We start from the raw sequence: 25002 nt of genomic DNA, 5'->3' as shown, positions 1-25002 counted from the left end.
GAGTTGAACTGTTTGTTAATACCATGGGGTTCTTTAGTTCCAAGGCGGAATATAGTTTCCTCCTCGACACGCCTGAGCTGATTTTCGTTGCCATTGACAACACATACACCAGAAATAGACATATCTGTAATATTATGTTCACTAGAATTAAAATGAAGTGAAACCGGATAATAACGATTTTTCAAACTAGAAAAATCGTTATTATCCGGTTTCACTTCATTACCGATTACCAAATATTATCTGTGACAATAGCCCGGGTGGGGATAGTGGGAGTGTATTTCAAAAACACATTTTATTGAAAGTGTATTTTTGCTATTATATTTCTCAACTCTTTAAAAGTACATGTTTATTTCATTAGGTTATTTTCTCAAACAGCATATGCAACATGTCGTGTTTTTAAAATAATTTGTATACGTTTTATATCAGATTCGCGAGTGTAGCAACAAACAAGCAAAATCACGTGATATTATTTCCTCCAATTACGTGCGCTGCCATGGCTCACTAATACCATCGGTCTTCTTCTCATAGATAATTCCACTTTATTGATAAATTATTAAACTCTACACTTGTATCTTTCAAGCCAATTCATAAAGGAAAACACATATAGTAATTAATGTGTTGTTTATCGCAACGTTTCTTGCTGTTTATTCGAAATATATCAACATAATTACGCCTGATGACTCGCAATATATGAACTAACCGTTTCACAAAATTGAGTTTTGAATCGGATTCGTCTGCCGTCGTATTGCCGCATTACACCTCCAATGGTCTTAAATTTGATTATTTTTGATGAATAAGTTAACGCTGTACAAAGCAAATACAACACTTGGCTTGGTTAGGCTTGACCAAGGGTCGGGCCAATTTTATTGATAAGTTTAGCTCGCATTTACATAGCGGAAAAATAGCCTGATTTTCCTACAACAACTATGTATTAGAGTTTTGAGCTGATTTTCATCTACAATCTAGATATTTGACATGCGCACTGTTGTCAGGCTCTCTACTGCTATCACAATTGCTAATTCAAACAGCTACACTTTTATATCATTGTCAATTAACTTGAGGTGAATGACTATTTGCTCGGAATATTTATCACCTAGTGGCATGTCTATGTTTTTGTCCTGAGCTGCTTTTTTTAATATGCTTTCACTCGTTGTTGGTTTTACACGCTGAAGTATAGCTCTTCTTTTTTGCCATTTTGTGCACTATAACATAATTGATTGTTGTTTGTGCGGAGGAAAGAAATTGTTATTCCTCAACTGTATTTGTTGGTTCTTGGCCATAAAAGATCCTTTATCTAATCCTGTTTCCATGCCAATCATGCCAGATTTCTTTCAAAATACAATTCATTGGTAATTGTGTAGATGTCAATCTTTCCTAAAACATTCCTGAATGCCATGAAATATCATGTGTCAACAACTTACTATGAGTTATGTGATGATTCGGAGTCATTCTCCATAGAAACCAGATGCGGATTCTCTCTACAATCGAATTGTTCTTTGTCTCCAGGGCAACACTTTATGAATATTAACATGAAAATAGCTTTACTGGCGGAGATATCAGAGCAACGCCAAAGAAAAAAATAATCTCTCCGATGGAGGTAAAAAACAAAGCGGGCAAAAATGTATTCCTCTTGGTGGGAATAACAAACAAACGCCGGCCACAACACAGACTCCCTTTCACCAACACCGACAAGACCATGTTTCTGATTTGAAATTTGTATATTGACTGAATGTGCATTTACATATTCTCCGACAATTTCAATCAAACTGAAAATCACCCCTCCCAATTAGACAAATGACTCGCACCTCCAACGCTGAAGTGAGTGAGGTTACAAGCATGCCATCTATAAATTTCGTAAAATAAACTAATTTCATTCGTCTGTAGGATTATTGCCGTGCATATGGTAGGACATAAGCAACTACGTACGTGCTTTGTGAACCAATACAGACATATATCGCGATGTCGAAAACAATATACAACTGGGGCGAAATATGTCGTATTTAATCTAGAACACTAACTTTCAGTAAACTATTATCATGTTACAGACGTAAATCTGTCCACCCAATCGTACAGTGTTCGCTTTCAAAGTGTACCAGAAACATTAACTGTGTGTGGGTTGAGCCGATTTTAAATGTCAGTCACACGTTTAAATATGCTTTGGTATTTTCAGTTACACACAGAAATCCTTCTCCAAAACATCACAGACAAGTTCAAATGTAATAGTACAACATCACAGTTTACAGCTGTCAACCCGGTATCCAATTAGTTACTCTTTACAATGTGTATACGCGGAGCATGGTATTACATTTGATTTGGTCATTCCCAGTCAAATTTCGTCCTAAACTCTCTCAATTTAATTTATTTATTTCATTGTTTATATCAGTGATATTCGCAAAAGTGTTTCAACTGGCTTTGAATTTCGACTGCCAATAAGTATAACAGCATTTACAAATTAATGTTGTCTTCACATTTGAAGTGCGATAATTTTCAAAAAAACACAAATAGAATATTTTTATTATTTATGAAACTTCATATTATTTTTCAGTCCAACATAAATCCAGCACTGTGCCTATTTATACAAGGTGTGTAATTTTCAGGTAAAGAAACATCTGTGACAATAGCCCGGGTGGGGATAGTGGGAGTGTATTTCAAAAACACATTTTATTGAAAGTGTATTTTTGCTATTATATCTCTCAACTCTTTAAAAGTACATGTTTATTTCATAAGTTTATTTTCTCAAACAGCATATGCAACATGTCGTGTTTTTAAAATAATTTGTATACGTTTTATATCAGATTCGCGAGTGTAGCAACAAACAAACAAAATCACGTGATATTATTTCCTCCAATTACGTGCGCTGCCATGGCTCACTAATACCATCGGTCTTCTTCTCATAGATAATTCCACTTTATTGATAAATTATTAAACTACACTTGTATCTTTCAAGCCAATTCATAAAGGAAAACACATATAGTAATTAATGTGTTGTTTATCGCAACGTTTCTTGCTGTTTATTCGAAATATATCAACGTAATTACGCCTGATGACTCGCAATATATGAACTAACCGTTTCACAAAATTGAGTTTTGAATCGGATTCGTCTCCCCTCGTATTGCCGCATTACACCTCCAATGGTCTTAAATTTGATTATTTTTGATGAATAAGTTAACTTATGATACCTACATATGGTAAATGCGTTTGTGTTACCGCATCCAATAATTCACATAAATACGTTTCTGCAATTCAGTTACCTGTCTGTCACTGTTGTGTATATTGCCCACAGTTCTCTAACGTGCATATCTATTCAAGATGCATTCACCGAATTTTGTGTTTCTGCTAGTACCGATGTTCTGGTTGGTAACAAGTGTAAGTATCAAATATGTCATTGAATTTATGTATATAAAAATAACTGTACCTAATATAACACGAACTGATTGTAGTAGTTGTTGTAAATTAAAACACTATATGAATGTACATCTATGGAGCCAATTTTAGGTAGTGTCAGATTGATTGTGCAACTATATGCGGAGTTTCGTTTATATTTATAACGTTTATCGTAAGGGATTCATTTTTATGCTTAATAAATGAGCGAAGGCGGTAACGGAGCCTTAAGTTCTGGTATTTTGTCGGGATACATCAACAATGTTCACTGTTTAGTTATATTTAAGCCAATTCAAAACATTGACACTCCCTTCCAATAAAGCGTTTACGTATATAGTAAATTAATTCAATAGTTAGTTTAAATGACCTTTATATTGACTGCTTTAACGACATAAATTTGTTTATATTAGTATTTAGTATTAAATAAATATGTAGATCGTGTAAATCCGAAACTTTGATAAGACTGCAGGACTCTAATATAATTGTTTATTTTTATTAACAGGTCGCTGCTGGTAAGTATAATATATACATCTGTTTCTGTGTAGTAAGTCTATATTTAGGACATACACACATTCATTGTAATACATAATGGCAGTACAGATGCCCAGAATCAACAATATCTTTTTTACAATTACATTTTTTACAATTATAAATTCGAACATCATCGTCTTACAAGAATATGTTAAATGGTATATTTTTGGGCTTAAATGTCACCCAGAAAACCAGAGTGTTAGCCTGAGTGTTCTCGGTGGTTTCGTTCAATCGGTCTCCGGTTTAATCTAGTGTCACATAAATTAATGTCGGTTTCTGTCGTGTTTAATCAGCGATGAAAGCGATGTCATTATACTTTACAAGAAGTTGAATTTTTCAAAATCTAATAAAATCATAAAATAAAAATCATGGATGTCTGATAGAATTACGGAACGGATTCGGACTCCCGTGATGGTTCATGTCTTCAAACTGTAATTTGACGAGATATTCCACTAGGCCATATGTCAATAAAGGTAAACAGGCCCGTTGTACCAGCTGGAGGATGGCTTATTGATTAACATTTTCTTAATGTAGATATTAATAGTATTGGGTATAGTTTATGATATACTGCTATATTACTTTACCTCTTGTGATAGTCAATAATTCTAGGGGCAAAGATGCTACCAATTGGAACGTGTGCATATTCAAAAGCTACATTGTTAGCAATTCAAATTTTTGGTTTTGACACAAAACATATTCTTTCATCCAAACTGTTAAACTAACTGATTTGAATAGTATGTAATTTCTTGTTTATTTGTTTCGTTTATTTAGATTTGTATATTTCTGTTTGACTAAGGCTTTGATAACTATAATATATAATGATTATTTGATCAGCATAGTAAAAAATACATTAAATAAAATAAAATAAATGTAACAAGATATTTGAGGAGGAAACGGACCGACTTTTTGAAAAAAAAATGCATATGCCTCATATGGTAGGATGAAAATATCCCGTAAAATACCGCAAAATTACGACACGGGTGTAATCTATGGTATTACGGTGACAGATGTAAAATAATAAACTGTAATATTGAAAAATATATATTGATATAAAATTCACTAACATTTTTGTGTATTAGATTGTTCTGATTGCTACGGTACATGTCGCGCTAAAAAATGTGATAAGGGTGAGATAGTGGCTGAAGATACATGGTTTTATTCGTATTATGATTGGTTTTATCAATGCACTGAGAGTTGTGGAATAGGACGTGTGTGTTGTGTGGATGGTAAGTAAATAAGTAATTAGTAAGTTTTTTTACAAAATGTGTATTTCTACAAATTGTGCATCACGTGTATGGGTTTTATATTTCCGTATACATATTCGTTGAACATTTAATCATGGTGTTTGATTCATGTTGAGAATAACAACAATTGCCATGGTACATCAGTTGTAAACTCTTCATCTTATGTGACAGTGAATCGTGACGATGTATTTACTGCAGCGTTTGTTTACTAATATCAACAGATTGGGATTATAAAGAATGTGAAAATTATTGTGGTGGTATTTGTCGTGCTAAAAAATGCGACCGTGATGAGGTTACTGTAGAAGAAACATATTCATATTCGTATTCATACTCGTATTGGTATTCATATTCGTACTGGTATCATTCATATTATTCTACCTGTTCTGACTATTGCGGGGAAGGTCGGGTGTGCTGTGTTCCAGGTAAGTAGTTGACTTATTGTTAACTTAAACAGTATATGCGAATTGTGTTGGCATTCAAAAATAATTCTCAATCACTTAGTGTGCAGATAAAACAATGCGTTTTCTGCGTGACAGGTAAGTTGTAAGTTGTTGTAACTACCTAAAATATTTTGACTGCACTAGGTATATATCATTTCTTCGTTTTTGACTTAAACATAGCAATGTAGAGGGTATTTTGCATTACTTGTAAGATTTTATTGTGATGTACACTGTGTTTATATGATGTCAAGTGTAAATACGACGTGCAGGCAATGTTTTTTTTTATTTCTGTGACTAGACATTAGTTTATTTCCCCATTTCCTTAACTCATATATATTGAATGGCTAATTTATAATTATATGAGTATAGTTTTATTTCTAAAATAAATTTCGCACTAATCAGGAAATAAAGTCTACTTGTTCCATGACCTCGAATTGAAATGTGTCCCCACTAATGTAAAGAATATATTTTTCGTGATTCAGTTTATTCTTTTCTCTCCACAGCCTAGCAAAGAGACAATCTGTAGAAAAAAGATGGACATACAACAATCATATATTACTAATATTATGTAGCTCTGGAAATAAAGCATATTCAAAAATATACTTTCCCCGTGTGTGAGACTGATTGACTAGTACAAAAATATTTGATGTTGGCATTTGTGAAACATTGTATAATATAAGTGTCAAAGAAAAACATGTTTGAATTGTTAAAAATATAATTATAGTATAGTATTTGTGTTAGCAATTGTCAGTAACAAACAAATATGGTAGACTCCAGGTGGCACGTTATACTGACTGACTTCAGTCAGTATAATAACTATCATTTCTATAACGGAGTTGAAAATTGGTTATACGCCTTTTAAAGATATTTGAAAAAGTTTGATGGTCATTCGCCTCATCATCGTGAGCCATTATAACTTGCGCCAGGGCAAAGCAACGCAAAGGTGTGATATTCAGTGCAAGGTAAAATACAGAAAGTCATAGCTACACCTTGATACATTTAAGGTCCAAGTTAATTGTCATAACATTGTATGTATATTTATAACCACAGCGGAAAATATATCTTAAAACACGACATGCGGAACACAACACCTAGGCGCATTTTCGGGACAAATCAATAGTATGTTGCCATGGTATGTGTTATGTACGTTCAATAATGGCTACTAAGAAGTTCAAACATGGCGCACAGATTCCCTTATGAAGCCAACTAACATAACAATATTTAAGAACAAAAGGTCACGGTATATATATACCTCGTAAATTAACATATTAATTAAAGCAAAAAACCGTTTAGGTTTACGTGTTACATTATAAGGCTTTTGATCTGTGTCGGCATGATGATACGAGTTTATTTCTGTTGTTCAATATGGAGTGGTGAGGTCTATTATGATAAATTTTCCTTCAAACATAAAATGCAGCGTTTGCTGAGATATTGTATGCCTTATACTATTTTCCTTGAGTGACCAAACATCTTACTTAGTTCTCATTTCTAGAGCCTGATTACGAAATGAGGCCGTGTAGTTTCTGTACCACATTTTAAATTCATTTCCAGTTAAATCCGACGCATGTTTCGCTAGGTTTTTGTCTAATCGCGTAACTTCCGCTTGGTATATGACGCCAGACTGCAAACACTTCCCGTCCAGTGGGCATGCTGCTTTCTTCTGGAAATTGCATAGCTTTAATTGGTCGTGATGTTCTTATTGGTCGCAGGTATTTACATATATTGAAACAAATCTAGCGCTGGTTGGCATCTCTGATTTGTGAATGCTATCTAGTTTGAACAGTATCGAGTTTGTAGGGAATGCACATCTGAATTAAATATGTGCATATATAATGAGGTCCCATGCAACGTTTCATCCAAATCTTGATATATATAATAATAATAATTTATTGACACAACACCGATATAGTACAATACGGCAGTATGGCCACTAAATACAACTATTAACTACATTTAAAATTGAATTAACATATTTGGCGAAAGGTATCATAAGATGAGTATCCAAAGCACTTAACAAATAAATGAATTTACATTCTTGATTTAGTTTTTCAAATTCTGGAAAGCTAATATTGTGAAAAAAAATGTTCTATTTGATTTAATATCTGAGTTTGAACAGTTCATAACATAGTGCTTTTCATCAACCACTTCAAATGAGTCGCACAGTTTGCATATTCTTTGTTGTTGATGGATATTATTGTACAGCCCTTTCTCAATTGGCAAGTTATGGCTTGAAATTCTTAATTTTGTAATTGCTGATCTTATTTTATAATTCAAAATTACTTTTAGATAATTTTCAAATTTGTAATTTTCTTTACCAGTGAGTATGTCTTTAATTTGTTGCCAACATTTTGATTGTTGTCTTTATTGAGTTGCTCCATCCATTCATTATTATATGTATCTTTAAGTTTATTTTGAATAATTCTGTTTATGTTTTTAGAATTTAGATTATTAGCTTCCCAGAGTTTGTTACATTTAAGTGTTTCTAACATGTGTTTTATAGAAGTTACAAATTATTTCTGTCCTTGTTCGTGTAGATCCAGTTCATTTTGTAAAGCTATCTTTGTCAGAATCAGGGACTTTCCATGTGCTATCCTTGCCCAGTAGGAGAACACATTGTTAATTACCTCCAAATGTATGGGGTATCGACCTAATTCGCCCCGTGATGCAATGTATTCTTGCAGAATTTTAAATGTTGTTTTCCATATTCCAAACTGTCATTTGTGATTGATTTGAGTGTCCCTTTGTGTTCGAAATTGTTGATGGTATAGGCACCCCAAATTTCACTCCCGTATATACAAACTGGTTTTACCATGCTGTCAAATAAATAACATAGTGTGTTAATGTTGGTATTGGCATAAATATTGAATTGTTGTCTAATTGAAAAGTAGCTTTTTTGTGCTTTCAGAGTCAATGATTTAATGCAGGTTTTGAAGTTACTATTTGAGTTAAAATTGATTCCTAAATATGGTAATTGATTGTCAATCTGTATCTTTTTATTATCAATATAGAAACTCTCTGAATTATCAATTTTTTTTGTTCATAATCAGAATTTTTGTTTTCTTTACACTAACATTTAATTTCCAGCTTTTACAATAGTTTTGTAATTTAAAAAGGGAATTTTGTAGTCCAGATTTAGTCTTTGATAGGATGACTATATCATCAGCATACATAAGGCATGGAATTGGTTCCTTACCCAAAATTGGGCAATCAGCTGTATCTTTCATTAGAACACTTGGTAAATCATTCACAAATATGTTGAATAAGGTTGGCGATAGTGGACACCCTTGGCGAGAGCCTAACTTACTTTCAAAATAATTAGTGTACCCATCTTCCAATCTAACACATGATTTTAACTCCTTATACATACTGTTGATGACTTTGATGAACTTGTCACTCGCCCCATTTCTGTACATTTTGTAAAACAGTCCATTCCTCCAAATTGTATCAAAAGCTTTTGCCAAATCCACAAAACACATATAAAGAGGCTGTGACTTTTTAATAATTTTGCCATTTTTTCTAATTTTGTTATGGTTATTCATAATAGACTTGAGAACAACTACATGATCAGAGGTCCTGCAGTCTTTCTTAAAGCCAATTTTATATTTAGATATAATATTATAATCATTAAGGAACTTGTTTAGCCTGTTATTCAGAATAATCGAAAACAATTTTCCTAAGCAGCTCCTTATTGTTATACCTCTATAGTTTGAAGGATCATCTTTGTTACCTGATTTATATATTGGTACAATATATCCTTTACTCCAAAGGGATGGGTATTTTTCGCCTTGTAGTACTGTATTAAATATTTTGAGGAAATGATGTTTAATGTACATGAAACTGGATTTTATCATCTCGTTTGAAATTTTGTCAAATCCACATGCTTTTCTATTTTTCAATGTTTTAATTGCCTCTTTGACATCCTTTTCCACTATTGGTTTATCCAGTGTCATGTTGTGTACTTTATCTTTCCTCTTCTCTAATTCCTCTAATTTCTTTATAATTAAACCTTCTAATTTGTTATCATAGTTAAGATCATTTGTAGAATTTAGTTTTTTATAAAAATTAAACCAGCATTCCGGAGTCATCAAATTGTCCATACTTTGTTTTCCTGATTGTTTCTTATTGATGACTTGATCAGATCCCACAAATCTTTATTGTTACAATTTCTGTCGTTCAGATGAGCAATTATTTTCATAATTTGAGACTTTTGTTCATTTTTCTTTTTTTTAATCATTTTTCGCAGTGTTTTCTTTGTCTTATAGTACACCTGTCTCGTGTTTAATTCTTTTGGATTTGCTTTCATCACTTTTCCTAAACGATTAACTTCATTTCGTAGTTCACTACATGTCTTATCGAACCATGGTTTATGTTTGCGTTTACATTTGGATGCTGATATGACCTTCAGTGAAGATTCACCAGCACTCACTAAAATATGTGTTAACTTATTTATGTTACAATTCAAATCTATGCTATTATCATTTATTTGATTAATTAATGAGTTTAATTCTAATTTAATATTTCCACTACTTAATATATTTTGAAATAAGTCACTTGATCTATCACTCCAAACAAATTTATCTATTAAATTTTGTAACTTATGTTTCATATTACAAACCTTACTGGTGGTTGTCTTCAGATTTATAATTAGAGAAATACTACAATGATCCGATAAATAAGATATATTACTTACTTTAAATAAAATTAGTTTATTTATGAGTAATTCCTTGACGATAAAATAATCTACTACACTCTGACCATTATACTTATAACAAGTATAACCACCTTCTAGATTGCCCAAAATTCGACTGTTTGCAATGCGCATTTGTGCTGTTTGACATATGTCTATTAAAATTTGCCCCAGTTTGTTAATTTCAGAATCATAGCTATTGCGGGGATTAATTTGCTTATCACTGTTGTAGTTTGGACTGATGGGTACATATTTATTTGAGCTTTCTACAATATAATCAGCAAGTTTTCCTGTACGGGCATTCAAATCACCTGTTAATATCACATCTCCTAGGATACTATATTTTGATATATCATTTTCAATCTTTCTCATTATTTCTGAACTTGCATTAGAAGATGACTCTGGAGGGATATATGCAGCACATATGAAAATGTCTTTTGAGTTAATAAACATAGTTTTGTCCAGCTTAAGCCATACATAATTTTCATCACCTCCGTCATAGATCTTGACTTTTTTTTTAAACAAGAATTGATCATAATTGTGATCCTACCTGAACCTCTTCAAGCTCTTTTATGTACTCTTCTTGTTTTGTTATAAATATAATAGTTTGGATAATTGAAAGAGTCATTGTGTCTCAGCCAAGTCTCTACTAAAAAAGCAATGTCATTGTTATTCACAAAGTTTATAAAGTCACTATCTTCATACTTTTTTCCAAGACCAGCAATATTCCATGGATCAAGTCCTATGTTGCTTGAACTCCAGTGGATCATGTTGCCCTATATGTGGATGTTTTATACATGACATGAGTGTCTCTGATTAGCATTTTCTGCAGACTGTCCCATATTGTTGACATAATTTGGGACATTACCCACCGGTGGCATATATGGGTTAAAGTTACTGTAATATTGACTATGTGGTGGAAGAAACATAAACAATGGGAATTGTAGGTTTCTGTTCATATGAGATGGTATGTTGTTTTCCTCATTAGTTGAATGACGCTTCTGATATTGTGCTGGATTTGGAGTTGGTGTCTTCAGAGTTGTTGTCACATTATTGGAAGGTTGAATGTTATTACTAAATATAGTGCAGTCTTGTTCAGCATGTTGTTGCACCTGTGGTGATATTTCTTTAGCGTTGTTGTTGGTAATGTGTTTTTCTCTATTTTGCCTGTATCGAGTATGTCTGTTTTGAGGATGGCCTCTAAGAATAGCTTCTCGCATGCTTTTTGCTAATAGCACTGTGCCATGATGATTTAGATGCAAGTTGTCTTTGGTATGTGTATCCAGTGTTGCTGATATGAGGATATTATAATTATCCACAAACACAAAGTTGTCTTCACTGTTACATAAGTTGCACAAATAATCATTAAGCTCTCTGATATCAGCATCGCAATCATAGTCAAATCTTGGAGATATTCCGCATATCAAGATCAATGCTGGATAGTAATACTCCTTGGCAGCTAATAGTAAGGATTTGTATTCATCCTTCCATCGATGAAGATCTTTTGTTATCAAGTCATTAGTTCCGACGTTAATAATTAGAACATCTTTACTATCTCTTGGATTCTTTATTATTTCCATTGCGTATTTGATGGTACTGGGTTTTTTCTTGGTAACTCTGTAGTTATTAATCAATTTATGGTTAATAATTTGTCTTCCTGTAAAATCCGTAATCAGCAAGCATGACTTAGACATTGTCTTCCTGTACTGATGATCGCCATGAACCCTTCTCTCAGTTGAATTCATAACACCATATTTTCTACCACCTCACTGTGTGATCATATTTTCTCTTTGGTTGGATTCATCATCTGACAGTATGCTGAATTTGTTTTGCGTTGGTACATTTGGCACAGTTATCTGCTCATCTTTTTTATCAACAAATTAAAAAGTAACAATGAAGAGAATTTCACCATGTTATAAGAGTCGTGTTATTATTTGATGATGCCATGTGTCAAAGGTTTTAGATTCATATTGATTTCGCCGATGTATTAGCGCGCCTTCGCTATATATCTCGCAAGATCAGTGTCATTCTGTTCATGACGCCATTATGAATCGGTGGAATTTAGTCAATAAGACATTCTTAATTATCAAGTAATATATATTCTGTACATCGAGTATTGAAATTTTCGTCATAAACTTATATTGCAGATAACTTTGATAATTATGCAGGCATGTGTCTGTCTCCCAAGTTACTGGGGTGGCAAATAACAAATCACGCCACCTAGTGTTGATTTACGAGTTATTTATGTGTGTCACACTTGATATAGCAATGTCAAATCCTTTTTATTGATGCATTGTGCCGCATCTTGTGCAGGCTACATAGCATGCATGTGTATTCATCAAATTGAATTAAAACGCATCAAATTCAGTAACAGAAAGGAGGTGATTATCCATCTCGGTTTATTTCGTGGACATCAACAGTTTAATTTTAAATAGCGTCATCACTATTTTTGGAAACTTATTCCGATAGTCTTCACCTGGTGTTTTTCATCAGTCCGAAATTTTGTTAAGACTGAACACTTATTTAAGATCTGTCGCGAATATTCATATTATGTTTATACGCTTTGGAAAAGTATTATGACTGTCACAAGGTGGAGAGTCAAGTGTGGCTACCAAACAAGACTGCCCTGGTGTTGTGGGTTCTTTTCCCCACTGCTACTTTTTAACATTAATTGTGACTTATATATTTATATACAACCAACAAGCAATAACAGGTGACCTTGGTGTAGTCAGTGTGAACATACAACAGACGCAATCACATACTTGCAATTAACAGTTTTATTAAGTATAACTGTAACAGATTAAAGGTCAATATTCATTAAGTCACACCGCACAATGCTCAAATCCCAGCAGGAATACTAGAACGCTATGCATGTTAACCAATTCACAACGAGTTAGAGCCCGCACAGTGACATGGAGCTTACATCCAATTGTAAACAATGTACGAGTTAATCGTTTAAACTGACGCCGTTCCAATCATTAAATATTGCCAAATTTCCAGCGTCTGACCAGCCTAATTGGGCAAAATACGTCAAAAGAATGACGGCAAAGCAGTACAAAATTACAGCAGTTATATAATAATTTGATGAATTAAATAAATAAAGTGTACCCCAAAATATACATAATAATAAGCTCAAAATATGCATGAAATATGTAACCCTAACATAGTGTTACTGACCAGTATCATACGACGAATGTCAATGTCTTGTGAGCAGAACTTGCAGTTGAACGTGAATAATTAATTAAACGTGGTCGACGAAGTGGCTGTTTCAACCACGTGTTGACGTTATCTACGCGGAGAAGACCCGCTGACTTCCTTGGGGATATAGACAGTAAGTTCCGTCGATGTGTTGTCTCAATTTTCGCCGCTTTGCAGCCAGCAATGGTTAAAGTCAGTTCGCCGTAATGTCAGTTCTAGGAGAGGTCCGTTGGGACTTGCAACTTCTCTGCATTAGTTGTGTACGAGCTTCAGACAATGATGTCCAACGTGGTTAGCCCCGAGCATGTGATGAAGGCGTAGTTTTATAGGTATCAATGTCGGTATTCAAAATTCCCGAAAAGACGATCTGTTCTCTGGACCATACCATTCCAACAAGGGGTGTATGACCCATCATTTAAATAGACACTTAAATTACACCAGTATAAAATGTATCTAGGCATCTGTACAGCATTTCTAGTCACCTCGTGACAATGACTTATAAAATTATAAAGTAATTTCAGGTAATTTGAATATATATGTGCGTTGCACAACACTTATAAAGATCTTTAATAACTTTTTAGCAGTTTTTTTAATGGAAGTGCCCATATTGAGACAATAACAATTCTACTCTTATGTATTTGTCTCCGAAAATGAATAAATGTTGTGAAATCAAACAAGCACCTGGTTATTGTCAGTTAAAAATGTCTAATTAGCTGACCTATGTTGAAATCTATCAATTTCCCAGAAACATAATAGTAAATGGTCATATATATTAGCCCCATTAAATATTCTGTTGTCTGGATACAATGCCGTGTAAAATTGTATTATCTTATTACCTATTTTCAAAGTTTAAAATTGGACTATACATGTGAGAAAACGAACAAATCAATATCAAATCTGGATTCTGTTCTCATAGACCAAGGATTTTTGTATTTCTTTGTTCACAATTGATATTGTTATAGTTTAACGTGTGTTAAATGTGAACAATTTGTTAGTAGAATAAAGTGCACCATTGAATGTTAAAACTTTGGGTAAAACCATATTAATGAACACAGATTTGTTTGATCGGAAGATTCTGATCAATTCTCCTTTACAGTTCAATAATTCTAAATCGTGTGTACATTGAATACTTTTAGTGAATTTGTTATATATCATTAGAAATATATTTATTTTGTACCAAGAATAACGCCGGCTAAAAATGTAAGTGAACTCTGCTAATTACATGTAAAATATGTAATTACATGATTACGGTAATGTTAGAAATGTTAGTGTCTATTCAGAGCGTAGTTCAACATTTGTTGATATTTTTTTAATAAAGTCACATAAGGAAAAATTTGTTTCAACAAACCGCCTTTTTGCTATTTGAATACTAGTAGTTTATTTAAGCCAACTGTTTCTCATAATGGATACCAGATTAGATCCAATGTTTTTTTTTACTATATTGGGTTGAAGAGTTCATAGCGATGACGTAAAACAGTCACAATTACCAATGAATATATTGTTCTCTAGAAACTAAAAACAATGGTGGTGCTAAAATACTAATAGAACACGTGCCAGTTGATTTAACAATATACTGTAATGATGTTAGTATTCAAGACACTACTCTCAATATGCACATCTGGTTGTGGAATATTTCACGAATAAAGTCTTAATGTCTGCACACGGATGCCACACTGTATATTCACATTATTATTATGGACAATATGAGTTCATATCAATATTATGTATTTATTATGAATATTTTAAAAATAAACATATGGTAAATATTTCTTTATCGACCGCAACTTTCTTTTGATGTATCCGATGATATTAAACTTATAAATATGTTTTCACAGTCCAATTTCTCAACTGACGACCTGCTGGCAACTTCATCGTTTATTTATCGTTCTTATATTCAAGATGATTTTCACTTATTTACTGTTTCTGTTGGTTCCAATGCTGTGGCTAGAAACAACAGTAAGTATCAACTATACAATGTCATATTACATATAAAAAATTGACTGAAGTAATGATATGTATGAACCGTTGTTGGACGTTCGCCAAAATAAACACATTGAATTGTGAATACATGTATGCGTTAACCAATATTGTTATATAGTCAGAACACAATATCATTTTTAATTGCAGGTTGCTGATTGTAAGTAAAATACATTTTTATTTGCTAATCTAAATACTCATATATTGTAATAAAATTTACTTGCATATGCAAATTGCTAGATAAAACATGCTATGAATCTGTAATATTCAATATTCTTTCTAAATTTTGACCACCCAAATGCAACTAACTGCATCAACGTCTTCTTGTACGTGTTGTCAAGCTGCTTAACGTCATGTTGTTCTCTTAATGGAATACTTTACCTGGAATAGTGTGTACCTGGATATTAAAATTATGGATTATTAAAAAGAAAATTCAATTACCCTATATATCGCATACATATTTCCCCCTCTATGTCACAGAAACCGCATTCTAAAATTATCATTGGCATAGCATTTAGCTCGATACTAATTTTGTTCACTTTATGTTAAATCCCCTGGCACGAATAAACGGTTTTGCCTGTTAACCTCATTTTACTTTCCTTTTTCTCTTTTTTCCTTTATAGTTATACATTTCAAACCCAAATTGAATAACAACTAATGTACATGCTCTAGTAGACTGGCACAGTCTGGGCGATTTATTTCTTTTTTTAATTTAAAATTAAATAAAAACAAATGGTGAAATGGAGGTGTTAACGCGAAATCCCCTGCAACCGCGAAATCACACAGACTGGACGTTTTTGCCGCGACCTCTGTGGTGAAAGCAGGAACTAGTGTGTTTTCATACTAGTTTTTATGTTGATGCAGAATGACAGGCAAGAACGTTATCCAATCAGAGTAATTTACCTTTAAACTATATCTACTTACCTTTGTACCTGAAGACTTAACTTTTCTTCATGTTTCTCGATCGTCAATAATAACAAACGAATTACTATTTATAACGTTCAGTACAGATTATTCTAATCTAGAGAAGTAGCCTGCGTGTAGTTTTATATCGCCTGGGTTACAGTGAAGTGCGATCTGCACAGAAGACCAACAATGTTACTTCATTATGCAGCGAGCACGCCCCCACTCCTTTTCTGTATCCGTCCAGTGATGTCACTACATATCACGAATAAATAATAGCAACAGATTCGCTGCAAATAAGACCAGTCTGTCTGTGGCGGATTCGCGTTCACCCTACCTTTCGCAAAACTATTTTTTTCCAATTTTTTTTAACTGAAAAAAAATCACCACAGCTAAGCCAGTCTAATGCTCTTGTAAATAATAAACTTACGTATACATTATTTAACTGCTTATTTTACTAGAAAGTTGTATTTGCGTTATATTCTATTACAATTGCATTTGTTTTGGAGTAAGCCATGCATTGTTTGGCAATTCCAAACACATATATACAGTATGTCTACTTATAAATACCAAATTATAATTTGATCGACTGATGTCACATGAAAGTATATATATATCATCTTAAAATCAATGTATAAATGTTAATCTAATCAAACAAAAGTAGTCGACATTTAATGAAAGACACCCAACGACCGACACAACTTGGATCCCGCCATTAACATAAAGCGATATTATTCCAGATGTTTTTTATTCGGTATTTTTTCCAATATTTTTCCAAAATCCAATCCCTATATTTACCTAAAAATAAAATACTACCGGTTTAATGTATATGTAAATTAAACCTGTAGTCAATGTTCCAGGGCCACTTGTTTACTGTATAGTGTGAATCATCAGCAAATATATCCTCGATGATTACATATGCAAATTTTGTGCTTGGGGCAATCAAATCGATGGATTAAATTCACCAGTACAGTGGTATAATATAATACATTATAGTATATAGCTATGTAACCAATGGAGCTGAGCGCAACAATAATTCTCGCTATGTTACAAATTAACGAAAACAAATAATCCCTGGTACATATGTACAGAATCGAACAATGTACGAAAGCTAAATTTCGGCATTTTGTTAATATTCTATTATTAAACATTGTTTGAAGACGCTGAAAAGTAAATGTCTATTTAAAATGGCATAATCGAGCGCTCACATGGGGCACTAATGAGCAAATTCTGAGCGTTCGATACTAAGTCATCAAAGTCATCAAAACACATATTGAACGACTTCCCGATTTGACTGGAGTTAATGCGTACAGAAAAGGGTTACAAAAGGCAGCCTGGATGTTTTGAGAAAATGGTGCAACCTATCTCAAATTGTGTAATATTTTGAGAACAAAATTGATACGATTTTATGCAGACAGTATTTGCGAGACTCGATTGGCGAAGGTGTTGATTGAGATTTAGTTTACATCCGATAACTTATAAAAATAAGGGTGTTTGAGTGACATATTTGCTCATAAATCAACGGGCCACGTCCAATTACGGAGCAAATAAATCGAATAGCAAATGTACGGAAGTCTATTTACTGTAGGCAAAACGTAGAAGTCAACGTTCGCTCAGCGCGTTGCAATATCGGGCTGTTATGTGTATATATAACAATAAGGATATCCGCCACGCGTCGGTCGATACGATCAGATCACTGTACCATCTTTGTGCATACTTCGCGGTATTCTCGTAATAACCTCAAAATATTTATCCGGTAACATCCGTCTAATACAATTGTCGCAAACGAGACAAAGACAGAGCGAACGAAAATAGTAGTGCCAATACGTTTTTTGAAAGTTATTAAGAGATTAAATAGGCAATTGTATGTGATACCTGCTGGTCACGAACCGTATATGACTGACTGACTGAATGAATGAATGAATATGTGTGTGTGGAGGGTGACACTCTAAATTGAACCACGATAGAAGCGCATGTAAATGATGTTCAGAGATGTAGATTTCACCTTCTGATCTGATTAGCTGATTTTCCGAAAGATTAGCAAGGTATTAACAGGTTAGAAATGAGGGCGTACGCCTTCAATCACAGTTGTGGAACCGACAAGTATGCGTGCGTGTAGATGAAAAAATCGTCATGTATGGATAGACGTACGTGTTTGGTCAAACACGCTGATGTTGTTGTTTTTTATAAGTCTAGTTACTCTGTATGGTTATCAACTATGGTCTACGTATTATAACAGCCGTGTCGTAGTTGTATATTTAGCACTGTTGTAACGAACATTTGCTACAGAGTGCATCATGGTCACTAAAAATATCAGTGTACGCATAATAGCATCTGAACTTTAAGCTTAAATAAATTTTAAAATGACTAACAACAAGTAAAATATAAGGGAAAAAATTCGCCCAGTCTTGACGAGTCGTATTAGTGTTGTTCTGCGACAACGGAAGCGCAGTCTCCAGTCGAGGTGGAGTCAAATTTGTTCACATTCCATGTGTATAAACGTTTTGAGTCGGGATGTAACAAGATGTGGCAAGTCTTTTAATTCCTCGGCTCCTGAAAACGAGGTTATTTGTAGTTATGTTGGCGATCGCCACTATGTCTGCGGAAGTACTATGGGAGATTGCATGATGGGAATGAAAAGTCTTTTGATCAGTAAAATAATTTTAGAAAAGTGAAAACTAAAGTGACTGTGAAATAAAGGTTGGTTTTAAATATTAAATATCATGAAATCTGGATGTAACAATGAAAGGAAATTGAACTTGGTATGAAAGGGCAGTAAATGTTGCCAGAATGCAAGGTCAGAATCCAGGGGTCAAAATACGTCACAACACATCCATCAAAGTCTCAACAACTATGGATGCGGTAAAAGATTTGATTTGCAGTTTGCGTGAATGGCCGGGGAGAAAAATTCATGCAAATTCTGTGCTTCAGTAACATTTGCTACTTTTTTGTGCAATGGAAATTAATACTGTAACAAGAAATGCTGCCAAAAGACATGTCCTTCTAGTAAACAAAACAACCTTCAGGCGTTTATCTTGAGAAATTGAGAAGACGAAGATCCCTTGGGACAGTCATTGTGAAACAATAGACATGCTTCGCCAGGGTATCAAGATTATTTTGATTATTTGAAGATGGAAACTGCTGCTTTATGGAAGAGCGAAGTTCAATGCCATTGGTACAGTAATGAAGTTTTAGAGGGGTCACTCGCTAGAAGTATTCGCCGTGACTCCGGACTTTTCATTCAGATTTATACAACACTTACTTGTTACTGTCAAGAAGGTGTAATATCTTGTTTGTATTTGCACAATGTGAATGAGAGGTTTATTGTAAAAATATATAAGGTGCCTGTATGCCTATTGAAACTATGCAAAATTCGACCAATGTACATCCGTTTCATGTGTTAAAAGAACATTCTGAATTATTAAATCTTGGTCTCATTCCCAACTATCACCAAACTGTAGGTTTTGACGACTCGTGTGGACTTCTGGAAACTGCACAGCAAATCAAATATTTTCATTATTCATAGTTTTTCTAAATTTCAGTTTTTATTGTTCATAATTATTTACAGTAATAACATATTTTTCCGATTGTGTGCATGACAGCTTTGTCCACACACAATAAGACATGATGATATGTACAGATATGTGTGAGTATGTTTCATGGGTTAATACTTTGCTTCAATTCCAACTATATCTCTGGAAATATCACTTGCTGTTTATCATTCATATTTCGATATCGCACAATGTGTCGATTGCGTACCTGGAAATTCTAACTACTATTTCGTAAAATTTGAGCAGCCTTGCTTCTACCAGTCATTTAAGTCAACTCTCATACTGTCCTTCACAGTGAAGGTTAATTCAGATATATTGTAAATTACACAGAGGTAACACTACAATACATTTCCCTTTACATCCCTTGTATTACATAACAATCTTTGAGCTGAGGCAGTTATGGTTCTACAACCATCACCAGTTCTCTTGTATTGTTTGTGTTTGTTTTACCACACGTATGTGAGCGAAGTAATTCGAATCATCCTGTTTTACAACATGATTTTGCAATTAAATGGTCACGGTGATTACATGTGCATCGTTATTTAAATTTGTTACGTTTTGATATTACGATATTATTCTGTTCATGTGATAAGACAAGACGTTTATAATTCTAACATGAAACTAACTCCAAGATACTAGTAAGCGCATTTCTCTTAGATGTACTAGCTCCGTAGTGAGAACTGAAAATCGTAAGCGTTGATTTTTATAGCTCGTTAGTTGTTTTGTTCTTGTATATTGTTTGTGAGTTTTGTGTTTTCGAACTTCCATTTTATTACTACTAATTTAGATATCGCTTGGGTGTTTTTATTTCCATTTTCAACCTATTTTATTCTTATGTACCATAATAGTAATTTTTAATATTAATTTAATGTTACTTTTATTGTTGGGTAGTATACTTGTCACTTATTTTGTTTATGTGGTTTGTTTTATACGTATGTTCTTGGATTTTATCATTTTCCCGTACGACACTTGTTAATTTATCTATGGTTGGTTTGTTATTTCCATTTTTCTGACTAATATAGATCATGATGTCTGCTATGATTATTGTGGTGGCACCTGTCGTGCTCACAGATGCAATGTTGGTGAGGTAGCTGCAGAAGATCATTATTATAATAATTACGATGCGAGCTGTTCTCACTACTGTGGTGAGGGTCGTGTGTGCTGCGTGGAAGGTGCGGTTTCGTTCTATAAATTAACATATATGAATAAGTTTTTATGTGTTTTCAATTTTATCAATTACAGTGAATGAATACATTATACAGTGGTTGGTATAAATATTGTTCTCACATATTGCACAATACCAGACAAACAAAAATACTATGTTCACAAAATCTCCTTTTTTTGTAAATGTATTAGATTATGATATATGTAAATATTACTGCGATGGTACATGTCGAGCTGGGCATTGCAATGACGGTGAGATGTCGACCGGAGATAACGACTATTCCTTTTATTATTATCATTATTATTTTTATTATGATATTCACTGCCATAACTACTGTAGAAAAACGGGTCGAGTGTGTTGCATAGAAGGTACGTAAAAGCAAATAAAATATTTGAATTGCACACAATGCATGCATGTCAGATTAAGGCGTACAACACGACATGTTATATGTACAATTTCCTTATGTCGGTCATATATTTATATTCAATTCTACTTTTTTTCTGGCTGTATTAGATTATGATATGTGTGCTCATTATTGTGGGGGTACTTGCCGTGCTCATAAATGCAATAGAGATGAGAGAGAAGACGATTACTGTGCGGACTATTGCGGACTAAAAGATCGCGTGTGCTGTGTGCCAGGTCAGTTTTTAGTTCATAGTTATGATATTTGTATTGTAAGCAAATTTGAATATGCCTCCCTTTTCGCAAAATTTTCAAAACAACATAATTCAATATTAGATGGCTATATTTACGTATATTATGTACATACACTGTTAATAGTGAGTAAGTATTTTAGATACATATATCTCTGACTGAGTTGAAACTGAACTTTTCCGTACCTTCAATTATCTATAATTTGAAGTGAACAAATTACACATATATGTGTTCTGTGTAAAAAAAAAAAAAAAAAAAAAAAAAAAAAAAACAGAAGAAGATACAACTTGCATTTATGTCGTATTTTCTCTTTTATTATACTGTTCGTAAGTGATTCTCGCGCATGTGAAATTATCAGGCGTCGGTTTACCTTCATGTGTTTTTTTAATCGTGCTCGAAAATATCATACTACTTTACATTCATAATAACAATTATACAGACTCGTTAAAGATGTACATAATTACTAAGTTCAATTAATAATATCACTTTGAAAATATATCACTGTCAATATTAGGTACATTAAATTCTATTCATATTGTGAACATTGTAATTTCAGATTAAACATGATAAGTTTCCCAGACTGAACAAATGAACCGATCGTAAGTAAATGCATAATATAAAAGGCCTGATCAATACTAATGTTTACAAGTTTAAGAATTTGCATCTTGAATTTGGTAGAAAATAGATTGCATGTTACACTTTTATAGTTTATATTTTTTCATGGAATTACAACGGTATCAGCTTGAGTGTCAATCTGTGCTGTTTAAAAATCTGTATCAGTTGAACTAGTCACATTAATGATGTTCTAATTATGATATGAATATATATTCTTGTAACTGCGTGTTTTTGCTTATAAACACCTACATTCAGATATTGATGTGCATGCGTCACTTGTACTAGTAATTTGACTCTTACTAATAATATCTACTTATGTCGTATGCAAGTGAGGGGAATAGTATATACAATATGGAAACAATGCAATGTACAATAATTCAGTTATTTCTTCATCTACAGAAATCGACTCAACGCTATAGACAGTAGCAGTATATAAAAGTATCGTATACAGCCCAATTTAATGTACGTCTTATCTAGTGTATAAATTAAAGCAATCAAAGCAGATACAATGTAATATTTGTTTTGTGTGTGGCATATGTATACGGGGAATGACTCGGTGTTGGTATGTGTATAAGAATGTGTTATGGTAGTGATGTGTTATGATATTGGACGAAATATTTTCAGGAAAAATGTGTTTATTATGGAGAATATCGCATATTGGTCTGGTATACAAATAATGTCATTGACAACTGACCTTTTACGTTCTTAATATGTTTATAACCGACTGTATGCCGTGGTGTGTGTAGTATAGATGTATAGAAACACCACGGCACAGAGGGGTGTTGTTAGAGCCGTTGAAAAACGTACCCTCACTTCGTTTTTACAAGTCAACTATCACTGTTCTCGAATTTTCCGAGAATGAAACTATTACTAAGTTTTACTGTACCAAGTATAAACCGCAATGTCTAGATTCGAACTCACAGTAAAGATCTGTGATAGACACATTTTCAACAGGTACATTTTAAGTAAACAAATACTACACATTCCAAGGTCAGCGCTTTCGTACACTGTATTTTAGGCGTTGGGTTTTAAGTCATATAAAGCCCTCGTTATCGGCCGTAATCTACGTTAGCAGTAAACAAAGTAAACACGAGACCAGCAAATTCAGCAATCTAGTTTTCATACGCAGCGCAATGATTGAGGTTAATTTACATAAATACAAAATACAGGTTGCACAAGTGTGTGTGCATGTAATATTTAAATAATAACACATGCTTGTGAGGGTAATATCACGATTTGTTGCCTGCCCAAGGGATGGTGGTCATGACCATAATATTGATGATGCCAGAGCCGAAGGCGAGGGCATCATCAATATTATGGTCATGGCCAACAGCCCGAGGGCAGACAACAAATCGTGATATTGCCCGAATAACCATGTGTTATTTATTTTATCACATCGAACAGACATCCACCACGACAATCACAGCTACCATACATCACTCACACCCGCTCTCCCACAAAATAACAACACTTATATTTGAAGTATGCAATATTTTATTTTATCTATTATAACAAGTTTCACATTTTTACTCAATAACATACATACATTATTTGCTAAAAAATACACTCAGTAAATGTTATTTTCAGCCACGGATACTCTTTTTAGTTGAACCGTGTTTCAGCAGTGTGAATCACTCAAATTATCGAGAATAACATGTTTGAAATGAATTGAGAAATTCTCAAACGCAAGTTATTTGATCACTCTACAGATAAAAATGTCAGAGTGCCGTGGAAGTGACTGAAATTACTTTCTCACGAACGTACCACACCTATTCACAAGCCAACACAGCTTTAGAGTGTTTTCGGTTAGCATCGGCGTGGAACGCGTAGAAATGCTCACAGCGTAGAACGCGCTGCAGCGACCCCGGCTGCGACGTTTCAGTGGCGGCTTTGCCGTACATTTTTGCTTCATATAAAAAATACCATAACCATCAAAACAGAGTATCTTACTTAATATTCATTCTGGCACGTTCACTGTCTATTTCGGATGGCTAAAGTTTCTTCAAAACCTTGAAAGCAGCCCCGAAAACAACAGCGGCCGGGGCAGCACCAGTGCAGCGAACGACAATTTGTTATGCGCAGTATCGTTGCGCAGTAGTTTCAGTGACGTCATCCATGTGATATACCATGTATTATATTATACCAGTATATTGATGGTGTTAATCCATTGATTTGATTGGTCCAAACACAAAATTTGCATATGCCATCCATGGTATATTGGCTGATAATGCACGGCTAAACCAAGTGGCCCTGGAACATGAATTGACTACAGGTTTAATACGGAAATACATAAAACCGGTATTATTTGATTTTTAGGGAAATATAGTGGTTGAATTTTGGAAGAATATTGAAAAAAATACTGAATTAAAAACATCTGAAAAGTTATATAACTATAATATTGCTTTTTGTTAATGGTGGGATCCAAGTTGTGAGCGTCGGTCGTTGGGTGATTGTCGTTCGCCACACAAACCTAAACCACCGTCCCTCAACACCGTGAGGTGCCTACACGAACGCCAAAACGCTGTGTTCTCAGTGTTGTTACTTTGAGATGGATTGCGAACTTCCAACAAAGAAAATATGATCTTTAAATACAAGATATAATTGAGGGATTTAATGACATAAAAATGCAAAAAACTATGAGTCACAGGCAAAAATA

The 25002-nt window shown here is 33.7% G+C and overlaps 2 long non-coding RNA genes across 2 annotated transcripts; both read left to right on the top strand.

Annotated features, from left to right (window-relative positions):
• The first annotated feature begins 4994 nt into the window (after nucleotides 1-4994).
• LOC102804592 (uncharacterized) lies at nucleotides 4995-6198 on the top strand. Its single transcript, XR_013421245.2, has 3 exons — nucleotides 4995-5138; nucleotides 5378-5578; nucleotides 6100-6198. It is a non-coding gene; the product is annotated as an uncharacterized LOC102804592 (long non-coding RNA).
• Nucleotides 6199-15614: 9416 nt separating this feature from the next.
• On the top strand, nucleotides 15615-22860 carry LOC102803415 (uncharacterized). The gene is made up of 6 exons (XR_014930609.1): nucleotides 15615-15618; nucleotides 20935-21084; nucleotides 21269-21445; nucleotides 21591-21716; nucleotides 22288-22330; nucleotides 22746-22860. It is a non-coding gene; the product is annotated as an uncharacterized LOC102803415 (long non-coding RNA).
• Nucleotides 22861-25002: the final 2142 nt, after the last annotated feature.

This window comes from Saccoglossus kowalevskii, chromosome 9 (genome assembly GCF_978046115.1).
Source record: "Saccoglossus kowalevskii chromosome 9, keSacKowa6.1, whole genome shotgun sequence".
Taxonomy (NCBI): Eukaryota; Metazoa; Hemichordata; class Enteropneusta; family Harrimaniidae; genus Saccoglossus; species Saccoglossus kowalevskii.
Note: the sequence above shows the minus strand (reverse complement) of the source record. Positions and strands in the feature narration are given on the sequence as shown.